Source organism: Narcine bancroftii, chromosome 1 (genome assembly GCF_036971445.1).
Source record: "Narcine bancroftii isolate sNarBan1 chromosome 1, sNarBan1.hap1, whole genome shotgun sequence".
NCBI classification, from domain to species: Eukaryota; Metazoa; Chordata; class Chondrichthyes; order Torpediniformes; family Narcinidae; genus Narcine; species Narcine bancroftii.
In genome coordinates, this window is record NC_091469.1 from 255,886,840 (window position 1) to 255,906,849 (window position 20,010).

At 37.2% G+C, this 20,010-nt stretch overlaps 1 protein-coding gene and 1 long non-coding RNA gene across 9 annotated transcripts in view; one reads left to right on the forward strand and one right to left on the reverse strand.

Moving 5' to 3' along the window:
• The window catches only part of LOC138741621 (PHD finger protein 21A-like), a 357,755-nt gene that overhangs the window by 138,505 nt on the left and 199,240 nt on the right, over nt 1–20,010 (forward strand). The window contains exon 2 of one of the 8 annotated variants that reach the window (XM_069895992.1): nt 9,605–9,749. The exons of the other annotated variants lie outside the window; for them this stretch is intronic. The gene's annotated coding sequence lies outside the window, so the exon portion shown is untranslated. The remainder of the gene's footprint in view (nt 1–9,604; nt 9,750–20,010) is intronic. 8 annotated transcript variants of the gene reach the window in all.
• LOC138741733 (uncharacterized) lies at nt 9,609–19,916 on the reverse strand. The gene is made up of 3 exons (XR_011343720.1): nt 19,760–19,916; nt 12,651–12,733; nt 9,609–10,438 (listed from the first exon to the last, which is right to left on the reverse strand). It is a non-coding gene; the product is annotated as an uncharacterized lncRNA (long non-coding RNA).

The window sequence follows — 20,010 nt, forward strand, 5'->3', positions numbered from 1 at the left end:
TCCATGGTCAATCTGAGTAGATATTTGTGTTGACATATAACCCTTTTGATGAGCTATAGATTCCAAAATTGTGGAAACAGCATCAAAAGTAGTATCACTAGTCTCTTTCCCTTCAGTAGCAATCAATGACTCTTCTATTTCTTCAGTTTGGCACAAAATTTTTCCTTGTTGTTTCTTTGATTCTGCCATTTTCATCACTTTGCTTCTGGTCTGCACACCTTCGGACCCAGACCCGACATGTTCAGATCACTACTGGCCAACTTCGCTGACAGCCCAGACCCTGTCCAAAAGATCGCATACTCGTAGTGCAACGCGCATGCCCAGCAGTGCTGGAGCCTGCGCATGCACGTCTTCCGATGAGCTGCCTCGGGCCTCTGCGCCGTCGGGACCCGCAGCGGTATTGCATGTTGGGCCCGACTCTATTAACTCCGACGCTTCTACAGTGCACCCGACATTGCGGGCGCGCTGATCAAGACAAGAAAAAAAGGAAGCTGGCGCCATCTTGCGAGGGTGCCAAGGTAATACTTAAGTGTGCTGGAGTACATTGGTGCTTAGGTGGCTGACCAATCGATTCCGTGGATTCCACTTGGTAAGTAGGCCTTATTTCTTCTTTACTTTTAAAAGGAAGTTTCTTCTGAATCTGTGCTTTCGACTTCTTTGTATTAGCAGCCATTATAGCCTTTTAACATTCAGATAACAGAGCAAACTTTCCAGACTTTTTAAAGTGTGTTTTAATTCGGGTATTTATTAGTCCAACTGGGGGAAGACGGAATTACACTTCTTCTTCCTTCGCCATCTGGCCACGCCCCCTTTCAAGTTTGTAAAGAACAAGTGGATCGTAATAAAGAAAAAATAGAAGTGGAAGATTTTTTTGTTGGATGGGAAATTCAGAAGAAGGACTTATTGAAGAAAATAAATTCTTTGGAGAATCAAAACCATCGGAATAATGTTATAATAGTGGGAATTCCTGAAGGAATTGAGGGTTTGGATCTAATTAAATTTTTTAAAAAGTGGATTCCTGAAGCACTGAGATTGGAATTTTTTCCAGAATGTTTGGAATTAGATAGAGCACATAGGGCCTTAAGAAGTAATCCATATCCGGGTCAACCTCCATGAGCTGTTTTGATTTGTTGTTTACGGTACCAAGATAGGGAAACTGTTTTGAGAGTAGCAGTCCAAAATGCACGCAGATATCAATCCCCATCTATCCAGATTTAAGTCAAGAAATTATTAAAAGGCGTAAAGAATTTAATTCTGCTAAAGAAGTGCTTTGGAGAAAGGGTTATAAATTTTCTTTTAGATACCCTGCAGTTTTGAAGATCTTTTATGGGAATTTTCAATCACAGTTTTTTGAGAGTGATCACGATGCTTTAATTTTTGTCAATTCTTTGCCAGACAGGGCTACTGAAAGACATTCTTCACCTAAGAGGAAGGATGGAAATGGGAACGGGAAGACATATGTCAAAGAGCTTGATTGATATTGATTATCCGGAACAAGTTTTGGGATTGAATTCACTGGGGTTGTGAGCTGATTTAGACTTAAAATTTTATGTCCGGTTGGGGGGATGGAGGTCTCTGAAGCTTTCGGAAGTCGTCTGCCACCAGTGGGAGGGCTTTTATTTCTTTCCACACCTAGTAAAGTGGGGAGTTACTACCTTTGTAGTTTCCTTTTATAAAAAATATATCTTTTAATTAGTGTAAGTTTTACTTTGTTTAGAGAGGGGTTTAGTGATTGTTTAATTTAGATTACTTAGCAAGGGGAGCTTCAAATTTTGTTATTGGAGAAGGGTTTTTTTGTGAATAGAAGGAATAGAAAGAGGGATTTTTATTTTACTTTGATAAGTGTCTAATTTGAACTTTGCAACATTTAATGTGCAGGGTTTAAATAACCCGATTAAACGAAAACGTGTTTTAGCCTATATAAAAAAGATGAAAGTTGATATTGCTTTTTGGCAGGAAACTCATTTAACTGAAAGAGAACATTTGAAATTGAAGAGGGATTGGGTCGGTTATGTATTTTCATCTTCCTTTAATTCGAAAGTGATAGGAATGGCGATTTTGATTCATAGGAAAATACCATTTGAACTTGAATCTTTGGTGGAATCAGCTGGCTGAATTTTAATGATTGATTGTAAACTCTTTGTTGAGTCATGGTCTTTGTTGAATGTGTACTCACCTAACGTCGATGATGAACAATTTATGTCTGAAATTTTCTTTAACTTTAAGCCAAGCTAAAGAAAATATTTTGATTGGGGGAGATTTTAATTGTGTATTAGACCCATTATTAGATAAATCTCCGAAAATCGTGAAAAACTCAAAAGCAATGGTCGAATTGGTTTCTTTGATGAAAGACTTAAATTTGATAGCGGTTTGGAGAAGGTTAAACCCCATTGAGAAAGATTTTTCATTTTATTCCTCGCACTATGACTAATTTTCAAGGATTGATTTTTTTTGGTATCAGCACATTTGCAGTCACGTTTTATTCAAGCTGAATATAAGAATAGAATAATTTCTGATCATTCATTGTTATTCATTTCTTGTGTTGGACCAGAAGTTATTCAATCAACCTTTCGGTGGAGGTTTAATGTAATGTTATTGAAAAAAAACAGAATTTGTAAAATTTATTAAGGATCAAATTGTTTCTTTCTTAGATTTGAATAGGAAAACAGTTCAGAGTAATTTTACTGTATCGGATGCTTTGAAGGCGTTTTTGCGTGGTCAACTTATTAGCTATGGATCAAAAGAAAAGAAGAAATTTTTGGCAGAGACTCGGTCATTGGAAAAACAGATAGCTGATTTGGAAAAAGAATTTCAGAGGAATTGTATGGAGGATAATAATAAGGCAGTTTTGACAAAATTGATGTTACGATATAATACATTACAAACAACAATTTGAACATTTGATTCAAAGATCTAAACAACGTTATTATGAGTTAGGGGACAGAGCCCATAAAAGTTTTAGCCTGGCAATTGAAAACAGAATTAGCATCAAGAACTATTAATGATGTGAGGAAAGATGATTCAGTTGCTTTTAAACCTCAAGAAATGAATGACCAATTTTTATCATTTTATCAGAAATTATTTGCTTCTGAGGGAGTTTGAGAAGATGGTTCTATTGAATCTTTATTTGTCGGAATTAAATTTGCCAATATTAGGGGAAGGTGATGTGAGGAAACTAGATTCTCCTTTTACAGATTTAGAAATAGAAGATGTTATTCAACAAATGCCTAATGGGAAATTTCCAGGAGATTATGGGTTCACTGTTGAATTTTATAAAGTTTTTTATTATGACCTGTCCTCATTATTTATGGACGTTCTTTATCAGGTAACTCAAAAACAAGCCTTTCCAGATTTGTGTTTAAGTGCAATAATAAGTTATACGAAAAAAAGATAGAGTCCATTTGAAAGTAGCTTCATATCAGCCAATTTCTTTATTGAATGTGGATTATAAAATAATAGCAAAATTACTGGCCAATAGACTTGCTAAGTATTTACCACAATTGGTACATGCTGATCAGGCTGGTTTTATTAAAAATAGGTATGCTTCTGATAATATTCTTAGAGTGATTTCATTGATCAACACTTTACAACAGCAACCTGACCTACCAATGGTAGTTGCATTAGATGCTGAAAAAGCTTTTGCTAGGGTCGAATGGATTTTTTTAAATTTAAAGAGTTGGATAAATATAAGTTTGGACCCTTTTTTATTGGTTGGGTGAAGGCATTATACAATAATCCTGTAGCTAGGGTGATGACAAATGGTCAAACCTCTTCTTTAAATGAGCGCACTCAACTCGTCAAGGTTGTCCTCTGTCACCAGCTCTATTCGTGTTGGCCATTGAAATGTTAGCTCAGGCTATTAGACAGAATGAGAATATTAGTGGTATAAAGATAGTAGATGATGAATATAAGACTAATCTATTTGTGGATGATGTTTTGATATATTTAACTAATCCGGAATGATCTTTAATTTACTTGCAAGAATGTTTAGAACAATATGGTAAATTATCAGGATACAAAGTGAATTGGGTTAAAAGTGAAATATTATCAATTTCTGAAGGAAATTATGACCAGTGTAGATAAATTACTAAACTTCATTGGACTGATAAAATTAAGTATTTAAGGATAATGATTGATGTAAATATTCAATCATTGTATAATTTAAATTACGTACTGCTAATGAGAAAGATCAAAGCTGATTTGATTAAATGGAAGGATTTACCTTTGTCATTAATAGGTCGAGTAAACTCTATTAAGATGAATATCTTTCCACGAATTCAGTATCTTTTTCAATCGATTCCTTGTTTTCTTTCAGAATCTTTTTTTCAAGACTTAAATAAAGTAGTCCGAGAATTTCTATGGAAGGGAAAACTAGCAAGAGTAGCGATGCATAAATTGACTTGGAACTATGCTTTGGGAGGTTTGCAATTACCCATTTTCAAAATTATTATGAGGCAGCTCAATTAAGACTTATTAATCGTATGTTAGATGTTTCGTGTCCCCCTAGTTGGGCTGGGGTAGATATGCTGGTATACTGGAACCTTGTCCACATCAATTTGTATTTAAATGGAATTCTGTTTTATTACAAAGATACAAAAATGTACTGGTTTTGAAACACTTATAGGGATTTGGACTAAAAGGAATTTATTAATAGGCTCAAAAGGTAAAATATAGGTTCAGGCCCCAAGATATCAAAATAAATTAATTTCTTTTACATGGAATAATAGATTTTTAGGAAAATGGCAGATCAAAGGAATAAAGTTATTGCAGGATTGTTTTGGAGAGGGTAAACTTTTATAATTTAATCAACTTAGAGAGAAATTTAGGATTTCAGGAAATTCTTTGTTTATTATCAAATTAGAGCGTCAGTGAAAGAAAATTTTGGAAGAGAAATGAAAATTCCCAAGTTAACGAAATTTGAGATTATGATTTCTCATTTTTCGGATAAGGGTTTTATTTCAGAGATGTATGCATGGTTACAAAATACTATGGATAAAATAAATTTAGATAAATCCAGGATTAAATGGGAAAATGATTTAACTTGTGATATCGATCAGGCCGACTGGGAGATTGTGTTTTGAGGGTGTGAATAAATTGCTTAATGTAAGATATAGTATGATCAATTATAATTTTTTGCATCAGTTATATTTAACCCCTGGGAAATTGAGAAAATATGGATTTAGTAATTTAGAGTTGTGTTTTAGATGTGGATCATGTGTGGAACTTTTTTGTACTCTGTTTGGCTTTGTCATAAAGTTCAATTATTTTGGTAAAAATCAGGGATTTTCTTCAAAATTTGTTTAAAATTCAATTTTTATTAGATCCCAAAATTTTTTTGTAGGGTTATTGTGTTCCATTTATGGACTTGGGGTTAGATAAGTTTCAGACCACATTTTTGCATTTAGCATCAGCGGTAGCAACTCCCTCTATGTGTTGTGACTTCTTGGAAAGACGAAGTTGAGATAAATGTAAATCGTTGGCACAATGAGTTGAGGTCCTGTATTTATATGGAAAAAATAACATATAATCTGCATGATAATTATGAGTTTTTTGTTAAGATGTGGTCGCCTTATTTGAAATATATGAATTTAGAAATATTTTAAACTGCAGTAACTATTTTCTTTAATGCCTCCTTTATGGGGTTTGTTGAGTGGGGGAGGGGGTGGGATAGTTGTAGTTCTAATTTTTATATTATGGATTTTGTAAAAAATTTTGTTTGGAAAATATTAAAGTTTAAAAAGAGTTATACAGCAAAAGTTAAGAAAGATTACTGGAAAAAGAAATAGATGGTTTGGACAAAGATTTACAAAGAAAAGGAAGAAGTTAACAAAAAAACAATCACAGCATGATTCAGATTTATAGAACAGAAAAATTAATTGAGAGAACCAAGCAAAGATATTATGAATTATGGGAAAAGGCTCATAAACTTCTTGCTTAGCAATTGAAAACAGAACAAACTTCTTGAGCAATTAATGCTATTAAAAACAATTCCAAGATGATTACTTATAAGCCTCAAGAAATTAATGATTTATTTAAAGATTTTTTAATCTAGTTGTGATGAGACTAAAATTGATAAATTAAAAAAAATCTTAAATAAGATTACCTATTTTGAATTATCGGGATCAAAGAGATTTAGATGCTCCCTCTATGGCAAGAGAAGTTAGTGAGGTATTAAGTTTATTGCAAAATGGTAAGACACTGGGAGAAGATGGTTTTCTGCCTGAGGATTTTTAAAGAAATTTAAGGACCTTTTAATACTCCCTTTTATGGGTGTGTTAAAACAAGTGACGGAATCTTTTTTCAAATGAAATATTACGATTTTACCAAACTAAGAGAGGGATCCATTAAAGCCAGCATCTTATAGACCGCTATCATTATTGAATGTAGACTATAAAATTATTGCTAAAATTTTAGCGAATAGATTAGCTCAATATTTACCTAATTTAATTCATATGAATCAAACAGGGGTTGTTAAAAAGTGACAATCTGCAGATAATGTTGTTAGATTAATTAGCTTAATGTATTTAGCCCAAAAAAAGAGGTGACTTAAGTATGGCAGTAACTTTAGATGCAGAGAAACCTTTGATCGACTAGAATGGAATTTTTTTTGTTTAATGTATTAGAAAAGTTGGGTTTTGGACTGACATTTATAAAGTGGGTTAAAACCTTATAGAAGTCCGTGTGCAAAAGTGGTGACTAATGGACACATTTCTACTTCTTTTCAGTTAACTAGTTCAAGTAGACAGGGTTGTCCTTTATCATCAGCTCTGTTTATTTTGTCAATAGATCCTTTAGTGGAGTTAATAAGACAAGACTTTAAAATTAAGGGTATAAGGTCAATCAAGAAGATTGTAAAATAAATTAGTTTGCTGATGACATTTTGGTTTACTTGACAGACCCTATGAATTCTTTGTGTCAATACATTCTTCTTCTTTGGCTTGGCTTCGCGGACGAAGATTTATGGAGGGGTAATGTCCACGTCAGCTGCAGGCTCGTTTGTGGCTGACAAGTCCGATGCGGGACAGGCAGACACGGTTGCAGCGGTTGCAAGGGAAAATTGGTTGGTTGGGGTTGGGTGTTGGGTTTTTCCTCCTTTGTCTTTTGTCAGTGAGGTGGGCTCTGCGGTCTTCTTCAAAGGAGGTTGCTGCCCGCCGAACTGTGAGGCACCAAGATGCACGGTTTGAGGCGATATCAGCCCACTGGCGGTGGTCAATGTGGCAGGCACCAAGAGATTAAAGACTGGAAAAATATGGTGATATATCTGGGTATAAGATTAATTGTGATGAAAGTGAAATTTTGCCTTTAGTCAAGGGTGACTATTCTCAGTATAGAAAGGCCACTCAATTTAGGTGGCCAGATGCTATGATTAAATATTTAGGTATTTGGGTCAATAACAATTTGAATAATTTATATAAATCAAATTACTTACCATTAAATTTAATAAAATTATTGAGGATTTGAATAAGTTTAGTAGGTAGAGTAAATTGTTTTAGGATGAATATTTTCCCTTGAGTTCAGTTGATCACCAACTCAATTCCTCAATTTTTAAAAATGATTTGAATACAAGTGTTAGAAAGTTTTTTATGGAAATGATAAATGGTGAGAGTTTCTTTGGAAAAATTGGAAGTATTAATTAGGGGTTTACAACATCCCCACTTTAAGAATTATTTTAAGGCTGCCCAATTGAGATTTATTAATGTACTGTTTGATGTAGATAAAATTCCTGCTTGGGTTAATATAGAACTTAGTAAAATAGGAGAAATAAATATAGAGGATTTTATTGATGTTGAATTCAAAATTCTTGGTGCTAAGTAGAGATGCACCTGTTTTGAAACTGATTGAATTATAGAATAAAATTGATTATGAAATAGGAGTGAGAGATTTAGTTTCAGGAAAAATGCCTTTATGTCAAAACATTTTCTATGGATAATCAATTTCGTTAAGGACTTGGATGTGGATGGATATTGAGAGGATAGAATATTGTTTTAAAACTGGAAAATTTTTAACATTTGAATGAATAAATAATCAATTTAATGTGCCTAATCATACTTTATTTTGCTATTATTAAGTCTATTTTGACTGATAAAAGAGGTCAGAGTTTGACATTATCCAGCCAGAATTGCTGAATTGAATTACTGATTTGTAATATTAATGTAAGTAAATTCATCTCTGTAATATATAATTTACTTTAAAAGAAAGCTTAAGATGGGAAGTGGATTTAAATAGACAAATAGATGAGAAAGACTGGATGGAATATGTAGAGATAATATGATAAAAATTATTAACGTTAGATATAGGTTTGTTCAATATGATTTTATTGCTTCAGTTATATTTGACTCATCAAAAATTAAAAAAAGATTGAACCCTACATTATCAGATTTTTATTTTAGGTGTGGATAAGAAATTGGATTTTTGCATTCTACTTAGAAATGTCCTAAAGTTGAACATTTCTGGTTGGAAGTTGGAAATTTTTTGGAACGACTAATAGGGGTTAAATTCCCACAAGATCTGATGCTATTTTTGTTGGGTAATATTAGGGCTATAAGACCCAAATTGAAACTAACTATATTCCAAATTGAATTTTTACAAATTGCTTTAGCAGTTTCTAGGAAGTGTATAGCAATAACTTGGAAAATCGGACATAGGCTTATGGATGGAAGATGGCATGTGGAACTTCGTAGCTGCATGCGACTTGAGAAGATTACTTATAGTTTACAAAATAAATATCGTATTATGGAAAATATGGTGGCCATATTTGCAAAATGTGGGTATGAAAGTTTAATAGACTCTCTGAAGACCTCATTTCTTGGTAACCTCCAGTATTGAAATTGTATGAGATATATATATATATATATATATATATATATATATATTTCTACTTTCTTTTCCTTTTTTTTGGGAGTTTGGGGAAGGGGGGGTGTCTTTTGTATACCACGTAATATTTTTGAAATTCTTTATTGAGTGAAATGTATTTACTGTTGTGGTTTACAATTTGTAACTAAAATATTTAAAAAAAAATGGCTACCACCATACCAATACTGAAGAAAAGTGCCGTCACAGTCCTAAATGATTGACTGGTGGCTCTGACAATCACGATTGTAAAGTGATTTGAGAGGTTGGTTATGGCTCACATTGTCTTAAGCTTACCAGTCAGCCTTGACATACTTCAATGTGACAACAATCCAAACTGATCCATGGCAAATCCTCCTGTCTGTACACTCAACCCTGAAACTTCGGGATTCTAAGAATGCCCATGCAAGACTACTGCTCACAGATTTCAGATATGTCTTTTCCATAGACCCAAGCAAAACATTTCCAAATTTCAGAATCTAGGCCTCAGTTCCCACTTCTGCAATTGGATTTTTTACTTTTTGAGCAGCAGAATGTAGTTGAAGATGGGTAACAGCAGCTTCATGATCATATGCTACACCGGTGCTCTTCAAGGATGAATACTCAGTTCCTGATGATACTCCCTCAACACTGTACAGTCAAATATTATTTTAACTCCATCTTAGAATTGACTGCAGTATGCAAAGAGATTGTAAGTGTAGTGGCATGGTTCGTGCTCTCTCTCTCTTCTCCCCCCCTCCCCACCCGTCATTAGATGAAGGCGATGATAATTGACCTCGTGAGATTGGGCAGAGACCATACTTGTACACATCAAGGGTGCTGAGGTGGAACAAGCAGATAAAGTCAAGTTCTTAGGAATAAACATCTCCAATAGTCAACATGACCTGGGCCAAGCACAAGTAAGTTTATTTGTCACAAGATGCCGAGTACACCTATGTGAACCAACGAGCAGGCTATCTCTAATATGTATCCGTGCAGAGAGCACAAATTACAGTGTATAGGATTACAATAAAAAGATAATTGGCATCATGAATGGGTAGCATGGTGGCACTGTTGTGGTGTTCATTTAGGAACCACATGGCTGCAGAGAAAAAAAACAAACCCTGCTCATGCATGCTTTCACATTTTCTTAAGCCTTCTCTTCCATGGGAGAAGAGTGAGTGTTCAGGCTGTGATAGGTCCTCAGTATGTTGGCTGCCTTTCCTAGACAGTGGGAGATGTAGATGGAATTCATGGAGGGGAGAGGTATTTTCATTATTAGAGATACATTGACTGTCTTTTGGAGCTTCTGAGCGGCTCACCATGCTGTGATGCACCCAGCAAGTATACTGCACTTGTTGCAGTTAAAAGAAGGGGGGGCATACAAATGTCCTCCCTCTGCTTAGAAAGTAGCGGTGTTGTGCTCTCTTGACGGTCCTGAGAATATACATACATATTATCTTTTTCTACTCTTCAAAACTCTTCAATTCCCTGCTCATTTTTTCTTGTACATTTAGCTTCCAAATATCTTTTTTCAAAAATTTCTTTTTCATGCTGCTATTGACAACTTGACTGATCAATAGTCCTCTGGTTGTGTTCTGTTTTCTGTCTGAAAATAAGTGTAATGTTAGTTGTCTATTACTGTATTGCACCATTTTCTAATGAATTAGGACAAAAAAAATTCAGTACAGGTAGTGCCTTTGTTTAGTTTTCCATAGATTCCTTCAAACTACAAAAATATATTCTAATCCATTAGGGATTTTATCATTTGTATATAATTAGAATATTGAATACTTCGCTTGAATCTTGATGTAAGTTATAAAATGCATTTCTAATTATTGTTTCTCAGTTTATACTGAATAGTAATTTTGACTGAAAGTTTGGAATGTCTCATCTCAACACTGCTTTCTGTTTAGATCAATTATAAATGTCAATAATGTTCTATCAATAAATGTATATTAAATTTGCATAATTTCAAATGCTTTTACATCAATTGGGTTCCTAGAATAACATTTTATTTTTGCATACAGAACAACAAATGATTGTTTTGAGCCTTTTGCCCTGTAGCATGTCTGGGTGAACATGATTTAATGATGTAGTGCAGGGTGGCCAAACTGCGGCTCGCGAGCAACATGCAGGTTTTCAATATGAATGTGCGGCTCATGGAGGTATTTTGGCTGAGTACTTTTAGTGGGTGTGGCTTGCGATTGCATGATTGTGGCATGTGTGGCTGTGTTGTGAACAGTGGAATTAGAGGCGTTTAAGGGTAATACAGGCTGACTTCTCATCAGGGCTCCTGGCGCTCTGGCCACTTGCTCTCCAGGGCTTTCAGACTCCCCGGCCGCTTGCTCTCTGGGGTTTCCAGACTTCCTGGCCTCCTATCCACCCACCCTCCAGGGTGCCTGGCTGTCCACCTGCTTGGGACTCCCAACACCCCGACCACTCGCCTGCCCGAGCTCCCAATGCCCCAATCATGGACTCTCGTGCCAGCTGCCTGCCCCCTGAAGCTCCCGACATCATGATCGCACACACTTGCCGTGGTTCAGTCTGCCTACCCACCCATCGGAGTTGTTCACATCTTGAACTTGGATTTATTTACCACCTGGTCCCTATTGGTTGCCCATCTAAGTTCCAGATGCCTCAAGCGACGCAAATACTTACTGCATGGTCAAAAGTTGTGCATGTAATAAACCTCTAAATTTTACCCCAAAAATTGGTCCACAAAATCCGACTATTACATGAGTATATGTGTATATTTTGATTATCATAACGAACACAAATGAGCAGTTTAAAAATGACATAACTGTATAAATATTATTACATACATGTATTTCTTAGTTTATGTAATTTAAAAAAATCAAAATATGCATGTAAGAGTAAAAACATATATGTAATTTTTTTCATGTCTTGTGGCTCTCAGTGATCTGAAGTTTATCATGTATGGCTCTTACCTGACATCATGGGTTTGAGACTAGAATCTAAAATGCAAGTAAAAGCTGTTTGCATTTCCAACTTTCATCTGCACTGCACACAGATCCCATGATCCAGTTAATGTAAGGTAAAGATAAAGGTTTAATTATTGTCATGTTATGATACATTTGGATGTAACATACATGAAATTCTTTAGAGAGTCACCACTTTGTCCAGCGCCCCTCACAGAAACCTACAGCACCTGGTGTTCCTAAGCATTCTCCCTGCCAGGTACTGACCAGACCTGAGTCTGCTTAGCTTCTGAGATCAGACAATCTGAGGCGTAATGAGGCTATTAGGTTTCTGCTCCTGAGAACTGTCTGTTTCTAACTTCCAGATGAATTGGTTTACGTTTAGATGTTTCCCATTATTGTTCTACCATACATGCGCTTTAATTCTTTCATTACATTCAATAATAGCCACAATGCTATCCATAATTAATTTAATGGAACTATATTGTTTTCATCAATGAATATTATAAAGATATAGCCGTCTTGAAAAATGCTTAAAATGTGTGGAAAAATTTGTGTACAGTTGGAATTCCATATTGGGTATTTTGTAATTTGGGATCCTATATACTGTATAAAGTATAAAAATGTGCTTTAGTGCAGTCATTGTAAGTTTAAATATAATGTGTCACTGGAACTTTTGAAGCTTATACTAAAGGATGGTCAATGGGCCGGCATCTGTCTGTTTTAATCCATGTGTAAACTGAACAGTAATTGCTGAATTGCCATCTTATTCAAAATGACACTTCCAATTTCAAAAAAAGCCTAATTTCACAAACCTGGTCAAATATTTTCCTTTCACATGCCACTATAAGCAAATTATTTAGAAAAGTTGTAATTTACCTTTAATCAAAGCTTGTTGTTCTGACATTCCAGGTGATGTACTTCACAACTCTAAAATCACTTGATCTTTTTAAGTTTTTTTTCTGTAAAAAGAGGACATTTTGTGAGATAGAATGTTATGTACATCCTTTTTTGGAGAAATTACATCTTCCAGATTGTAATAGAGAGGCAGATAGCTAGTGCTAATCATATTTATAACCACTGTTTTAATCATTGAGCATTTTTCTATTCCTCAAAGTGAACAGTACAGTAAAATTTAGAGGTCAATTATTGATGAGTCATCAATTCATAACATGCCACATTATTTATACCAGTGCTGCAGTGTTTTTAATCGAACTGTTGGTTGTCTGCGTGGATACAATTATAGATGGCTAATTGCAAAATGCATCCCATCAGAACTATTTGTAGTTTATACTTATAGAATACAATGTGTTTACATGAAGTTTGTCCAGCTATTCATGAGAAACAAATAATTCTTGCCCTCTTGTATGTCACCTGATTGTCACCTCATTTTATTCATTGCCTAACCTTTGATAACTATTCATTCTTCCATCTAGCAGCTATGATTGCCAACGTGAACGGATAGAAATATTTGTATAGATTGTTTAAATCTATACACTAGCCGGTGACTAGTGGAGTTCCTTAGGGATCGGTCCTGGGTCCACTATCGTTTGTTATATATATTAACGATCTGGAAGTAGGGGTGGAGAATTGGATAAGCAAGTTTGCGGATGATACAAAGATTGGTGTGTGGTGGACAGTGAGGAAGATTACTGTAGATTAAAAGATGATTTAGGAAGGCTGGAGGTGTGGGCTGAGAAATGGCTGATGGAATTTAATACAGATAAGTGTGAGGTGTTACATTTTGGAAAGGCAAATCTAAATAGGTCATGTTCATTAAATGGTAGGCTATTGAGATGTGCAAAGCAACAAAGGGATTTAGGAGTGATGGTAAATAGTACCCTCAAGTCTGATACTCAGGTAGATGGTGTGGTGAAGAAGGCATTTGGAATGTTGGCCTTCATAAATCGGAGTATTGAATTCAAGAGTAGGGAGGTTATGATGAAATTGTACAAGGCATTGGTGAGGCCAAATTTGGAGTACTGTTTACAGTTTTGGTCACCAAATTATAGGAAAGATATAAACAAAATAGAGAGAGTGCAGAGAAGGTTCACGAGAATGTTGACAGGATTTCAAGGTTTGAGTTACAGGGAAAGGTTGTGCAGACTGGGGCTTTTTTCTCTGGACCGTAGAAAATTGAGGGGGGACTTGATAGAGGTGTTTAAGATTTTAAAAGGGACAGACAGAGTAAATGTGGATAGCCTTTTTCAATTAAGAGTGGAGGAGATTCAAACTATAGGGCATGGTTTAAGATTGAAGGGGGAAAATTATAAGGGGAACATGAGGGGAAATTTCTTTACGCAAAGGGTGGTAGGGATGTGGAATGAGCTTCCGGCAGACGTGGTTGAGGCAGGATCATTGGTTACATTTAAGGAAAGACTGGATAGTTACATGGAGAGGAGAGGACTGGAGGGGTATGGACTGGGTTCTGGTCAGTGGGACTAGGAGGGTGGGGATTTGTTATGGCATGGACTAGTAGGGCCGAACTGGCCTGTTCTGTGCTATAAGTAGTTATGTGGTTATATAGTTAAATCGCAAATTGTCCTACATATTTTATTTAACCCAATCATTACTTGACTCAGGAAAAAATTAAATACTAACTTTTCATTATTATTTTGATTATTATTGATCTTAAATCAACAGTGCATTAAATAAATGCTCATGTATTCTTTAAAGATTAATATTGCATAATCTACTGATGCTGGAATCCTTCATAGATCTCCTCAGAGAATTGATTCTGAATCAAATGCTGAGGTTATGCGGAGAATGCAGCTTTTTTCCCCCACATTCAATTTCAATTGAAATATTAGACCTTTATGTAAAGAAACCATATTAAAGGAAAATCATTAACTTTAATAAGAATCAACAGGTTTAGTCATGGTGAATTTTTTTTGGGTTCTTGAGTCTCTGATTTCTCAGTTTCCAAACTTCAGTTGATGGAGAAGTATGACATCCAATAACCTAATGAAATAAATATGTTTTATTCATTGTTTTACTGCAGGTGAGCAATTAAGGAATATAAAGATATAATAAAGGCAGAATATGAGAGTATAAAATTACAGCCTAGTACATTGCATTCAGATTGTGGTGCACAGATTGGTCCATGCCTCTTCCATGGCATATTTTTGTCAACAGCACCACGGTGAGCATCATTGTGTACCTTCAGTGGCAACCCTGTCATTGTATGGTGTTGTAGTGTTCGATTATGAATATCATTGATGAATTTAACAAAATGTGTCACAACTTTTTACTATTATTTAGTAGACATTCTTTAAAATAGGTGCTGGGGATACATAAATATAAAGAAGGTTTGTGATATTTCTCTATTACTCTTGGGTATTTTTTTAAGAAACCGCTAATGACAAACGCAAAAATTCAATTTGATACATATTCAATTTCAGTCTTAAAGCTGTCGACTTAATGTCTCCTAGTTAAAAACAACCTAAGAAACCAGTATCGAAGGAAACCAAGAATTTGATGGATATTCAGATCCAGAAGTAGGTGGTTGTGAGCAAATTGTTAGAACTGAGGCCTGCTAAGTCCCCTGGGCCTGATGGGCTGCATCCCAGGGTGCTTAGAAAGGTTGCTCTGGAAATTGTGGAAGCACTGGTTGACATTTTCCAAAGTTCTTTAGATTTCGGGGAAGTGCCTGCAGACTAGAGAGTGGCTGATGTTGTACCACTTTTTAAGAAGGGAAAATATGGGAAATTATAGGCGGGTCAGCCTGATGTCGGTAGTGGGGAAGATATTGGAATCTGTCATTAAAGGAGAAATAGCAGAACTTAGGAAGGAATAATAGTATCAGTGCTAGTCAGCATGGGTTCATTAAAGGAAAATCTTGCTCGACTAATCAGGAATTTTTTGAGGACATAACAAGGAGGGTGGACTCAGGAGAGCCAGTGGATGTGGTGTACTTGGACTTTCAGAAAGCCTTCGATAAAGTCCAACACAGGAGGCAAGTTTGCAAAATCAAGGAGCATGGTATCAGGGTTAGGGTGCTGTCATGGATGGATAATTGGTTGAGAAATAGGAAAAGGGTTGGGATAAACAGGTCATTTTCTGTATGGCAGGATGTGACAACTGGGGTCCTGCAGGGGTCAGTGTTGGGCCCTCAGTTGTTTATCATTTATGTAAATGATTTGGATGAGGGATAAATAACTATATAAGCAAATTCGCAGATGACAGTAAACTGGGTGGTAGTGTAAAGAGCGAGGAGGATGTCAGGAAATTGCAAGGGGACTTGGATAGTTTGGGGAAGTGGGCGGAAAGATGGCAGATGAAGTTTAATGTGAGTAAATGCGATGTTGTCCATTTGGAGGCAGAAACAAGAGAGCAGAATATTATTTAAATGGTGTTAAAGTAGGGAGTGGGGTAACGCAAAGGGATCAGGAACATAGGAACATAGGAAGTAGGAACAGGAGTAGGCCAAAAATGGCCCATCGAGCCTGCTCCGCCATTAAATAAGATCATGGCTGATCTAATTTATGACCTAACTCCACCTACCTGCCTTCTCCCCATATCCCCTAATTCCTCTATCATGTAAAAATTTATCTAACCGAATTTTAAATATGTTTAATGAAGCAGCCTCAACCACTTCCCTGGTTAGAGAATTCCAAACATTCACTACTCTGGGAAAAACTATTTTTCCTTATCTCTCCTAAATCTACTCCCCTGAATCTTGAGACTGTGTCCTCTCATTTTAGTTTCCCCGGCCAGCTCAAAAAACCTTCCTACATCTATCCTATCCATACCCTTCATAATTCTATATGTTTCTATAAGATCTCCTCTCATTCTTCTGAACTCGAGCAAATACAATCCTAAACGATTTAATCTTTCATCATAAGTCAACCCCTTCATCCCAGGGATCAACCTAGTAAACCTCCTCTGGACCGTCCTTCTTCAAATATGGAGACCAGAACTGGACACAGTACTCCAGGTGCGGTCTCACCAGTACCTTATACAGTTGCAACATTACCTCCCTACTCCTGAATTCAGTTCTTCTAGCAATGAAGGCCAACATTCCATTTGCCTTCTTAATAACCTGCTGCACCTGCAACCTAACTTTTTGCGATTCATGCACAAGCACTCCCAAGTCCCTCTGCACAACAGCATGCTGTAGTTTTTCACCCTTTAAATAATATTCAGCTCTTTTATTTTTCTTGCCAAAGTTGATAACCTCACACTTACTAACATTGTACTCCATCTGCCAGACCTTTGCCCACTCATCCAGCTTAACTATATCCCTCTGCAGACTCTCCACATCCTCATTACAATTTGCTCTTCCACTCAATTTGGTGTCATCCGCAAACTTGGCTACACCACATTTGAGAAACAGTTGAGGAACAGTGGAAGATTTTCAAAGAAATATTTTGTAATGCTCAACAAAAATATATTCCGGTCAGGAAAAAGGGCAGCAAGAGAGGGAAAAATCAACCGTGGTTAACAAAGGAAATAAAGGAGAGTATAAAATTGAAGGCGCAGGTGTACGAAGCTGCAAAGTACAGTGGGAAACTGGAAGATTAGGATAACTTTAAGAGACGAGGGGTTACAAAGTGGATAATAAGAAATGGGAAAAAGGATTATGAAAGTAAATTGGCACAAAATATAAAAACAGAAAGCAAAAAATTTTATAAATATATAAAATGGAAGAAGTTGGCCAGAGTTAACATAGGATCCTTAGAGGATGAGAAAGGAAAACTGGTAGCAAAAAATGAGGAAATGGCCGAGGCATTGAACAAATATTTTGTGTCAGTCTTCACGGTGGAAGACACGTCCAGCATGGCCAAGTGCGGAGTTAATGATGTGAATGTTGGGGAGGGCCTTGATAAAATAGTTGTTACAAAGGAAGTAGTGATGGAGAAACTAATGGGACTAAAGCCAGACAAATCACCTGGTCCTGATGATATGCATCCAAGGGTTCTGAAGGAACTGGAAGACAGCAAATGTCACGCCACTTTTTAAGAAGGGATGTAGGCAGAAGACTGGAAATTATCGGCCAATTGGCTTGACATCTGTAGTTGGAAAAATGCTTGAAGCCATCATTAAAGATGAAATAGTGAAACTTTTGGAACGTAAGGGTTCAATCAGGCAGACGCAGCATGGTTTTAGAAAGGGAAGATCTTGTTTGACAAACTTGTTAGGATTCTTTGAGGATATAATGGGTGCGATGCATAGAGGGGAACAGGTTGATGTATATTTGGATTTCCAGAAAGCGTTTGATAAGGTGCCTCACAAGAGACTTATCAGTAAGTTACAGGAAAGTGGAGTCCAGGGAAGTATATTGGCCTGGATTGAAAATTGGTTGTCTGACAGGAGGCAGAGTTGGGATAAGTGGGAGTTTTTCAGGTTGGCAGAGAGTGGTAAGTGGGGTGCCGCAAGGGTCAGTGTTAGGCCCACAACTGTTCATCATTTACATTGATGACTTGGAGAAGGGGACAGGCGTACTTGTTCACCAGTCATTGAAAACTAGCAAGCGATTGAGCAAGCGATGAAGAAGGTGAACAGAATGTTGACTTTCATAAAGAGTGGTTTGGAATATATGAATAGAGAAGCCCGTCTGCAGATGTACAGGGCCCTGGTGAGACATCACCTGGAGTATTGTGTCCAGTTCTGGTCCCCATTTTAAGCAAGGACATACTTGCTATAGAAGGAGTGCAGCACAGGTTTACAAGGTTAGTTCCCAGGATGGCAGGATTGTCATATGCAGATAGGTTAGAAAGACTTAGATTATATGCGATAGAGTTTAGAAGGATGAGGGGAGACATGATTGAGGTATTTAGGATTATCAAAGGGCTTGACAGGGTGAAATCAGAGCACATGTTCCCAATGATGGATGGGACTAGGACCAGAGGGCATAGTTTAAGAATACAGGGAAGGCCATTTAACACAGAAATGACCCAGAGAGTTGTGGATCTGTGTATACATTGCCACAAAGAGTAGTGGGGGTGGATTCGTTGGATAGATTTACGAGAGAGTTGGATAAGGCTCGTGGGCAGGGGAGTTGAGGGTTATGGGGATAAGGCTGGGATTGGTTATTGAAAGGGAAAGAACAGCCATGATCTGATAAATGGCAGTGCTGGCTCGAAGGCCTACTCCAGCATCTATTGTCTACACCTTCTCCTCCTCATGTGGCTCCACACATAGATGACATTGATTCCTTAAGGGTCTTGTTTTATCCATGTTACCTTTTGCAAAGGACTCTACATCACCTTTGTTGACCTCACCAAAGCCTTCGACACCATGAGCAGGAAAGGGCTTTGGCAAATACTAGAGCGCCTCGGATGCCCTCCAAAGTTCCTCAACATGGTTATCCAACTCCACGAAAACCAACAAGGTGGGGTCAGATACAGCAATGAGCTCTCTGAACCCTTCTCCATTAACAATGGCGTGAAGCAAGGCTGTGTTCTCGCACCAACCCTCTTTTCAATCTTCTTCAGCATGATGCTGAAACAAGCCACGAAAGACCTCAACAATGAAGACGGTGTTTACATCCGGTACCGCACGGATGGCAGTCTCTTCAATCTGAGGCGCCTGCAAGCTCACACCAAGACACAAGAGCAACTTGTCCGTGAACTACTCTTTGCAGATGATGCCGCTTTAGTTGCCCATTCAGAGCCAGCTCTTCAGCACTTGACGTCCTGTTTTGTGGAAACTGCCAAAATGTTTGGCCTGGAAGTCAGCCTGAAGAAAACTGAGGTCCTCCATCAGCCAGCTCCCCACCATGACTACCAGCCCCCCACATCTCCATCGGGCACACAAATCTCAAAACGGTCAACCAGTTTACCTATCTCGGCTGCACCATTTCATTGGATGCAAGGATCGACAACGAGATAGACAAATAGCGCCTTTGGAAGACTACACAAAAGAGTCTGGAAAAACAACCGACTGAAAAACCTCACAAAGATTAGCGTATACAGAGCCGTTGTCATACCCACACTCCTGTTCAGCTCTGAATCACACTACAATATGCAAGCCCTTCCCAACTATACTTATCAACGCTTGGACTGGTCCCAACTGCCGAAGCGAGGCAACGACTGCACACTTGTAGTAGGTTGTCAGGGCGCCGGTAGCAGTTTCTCCACCTCCCCTGACCGGGACATTGGCTGGACCCTAGAAGTTCTTCTTTTTGCAGAGAGATGTTTCCACTTCTCGGAGAGTCTCTCTCTTCAGCAGTGGGACCATGGCTTATATTACCCAAAAACTGCTTACCCAAGCACCTATTCCCAGCACAGCAAGAAAG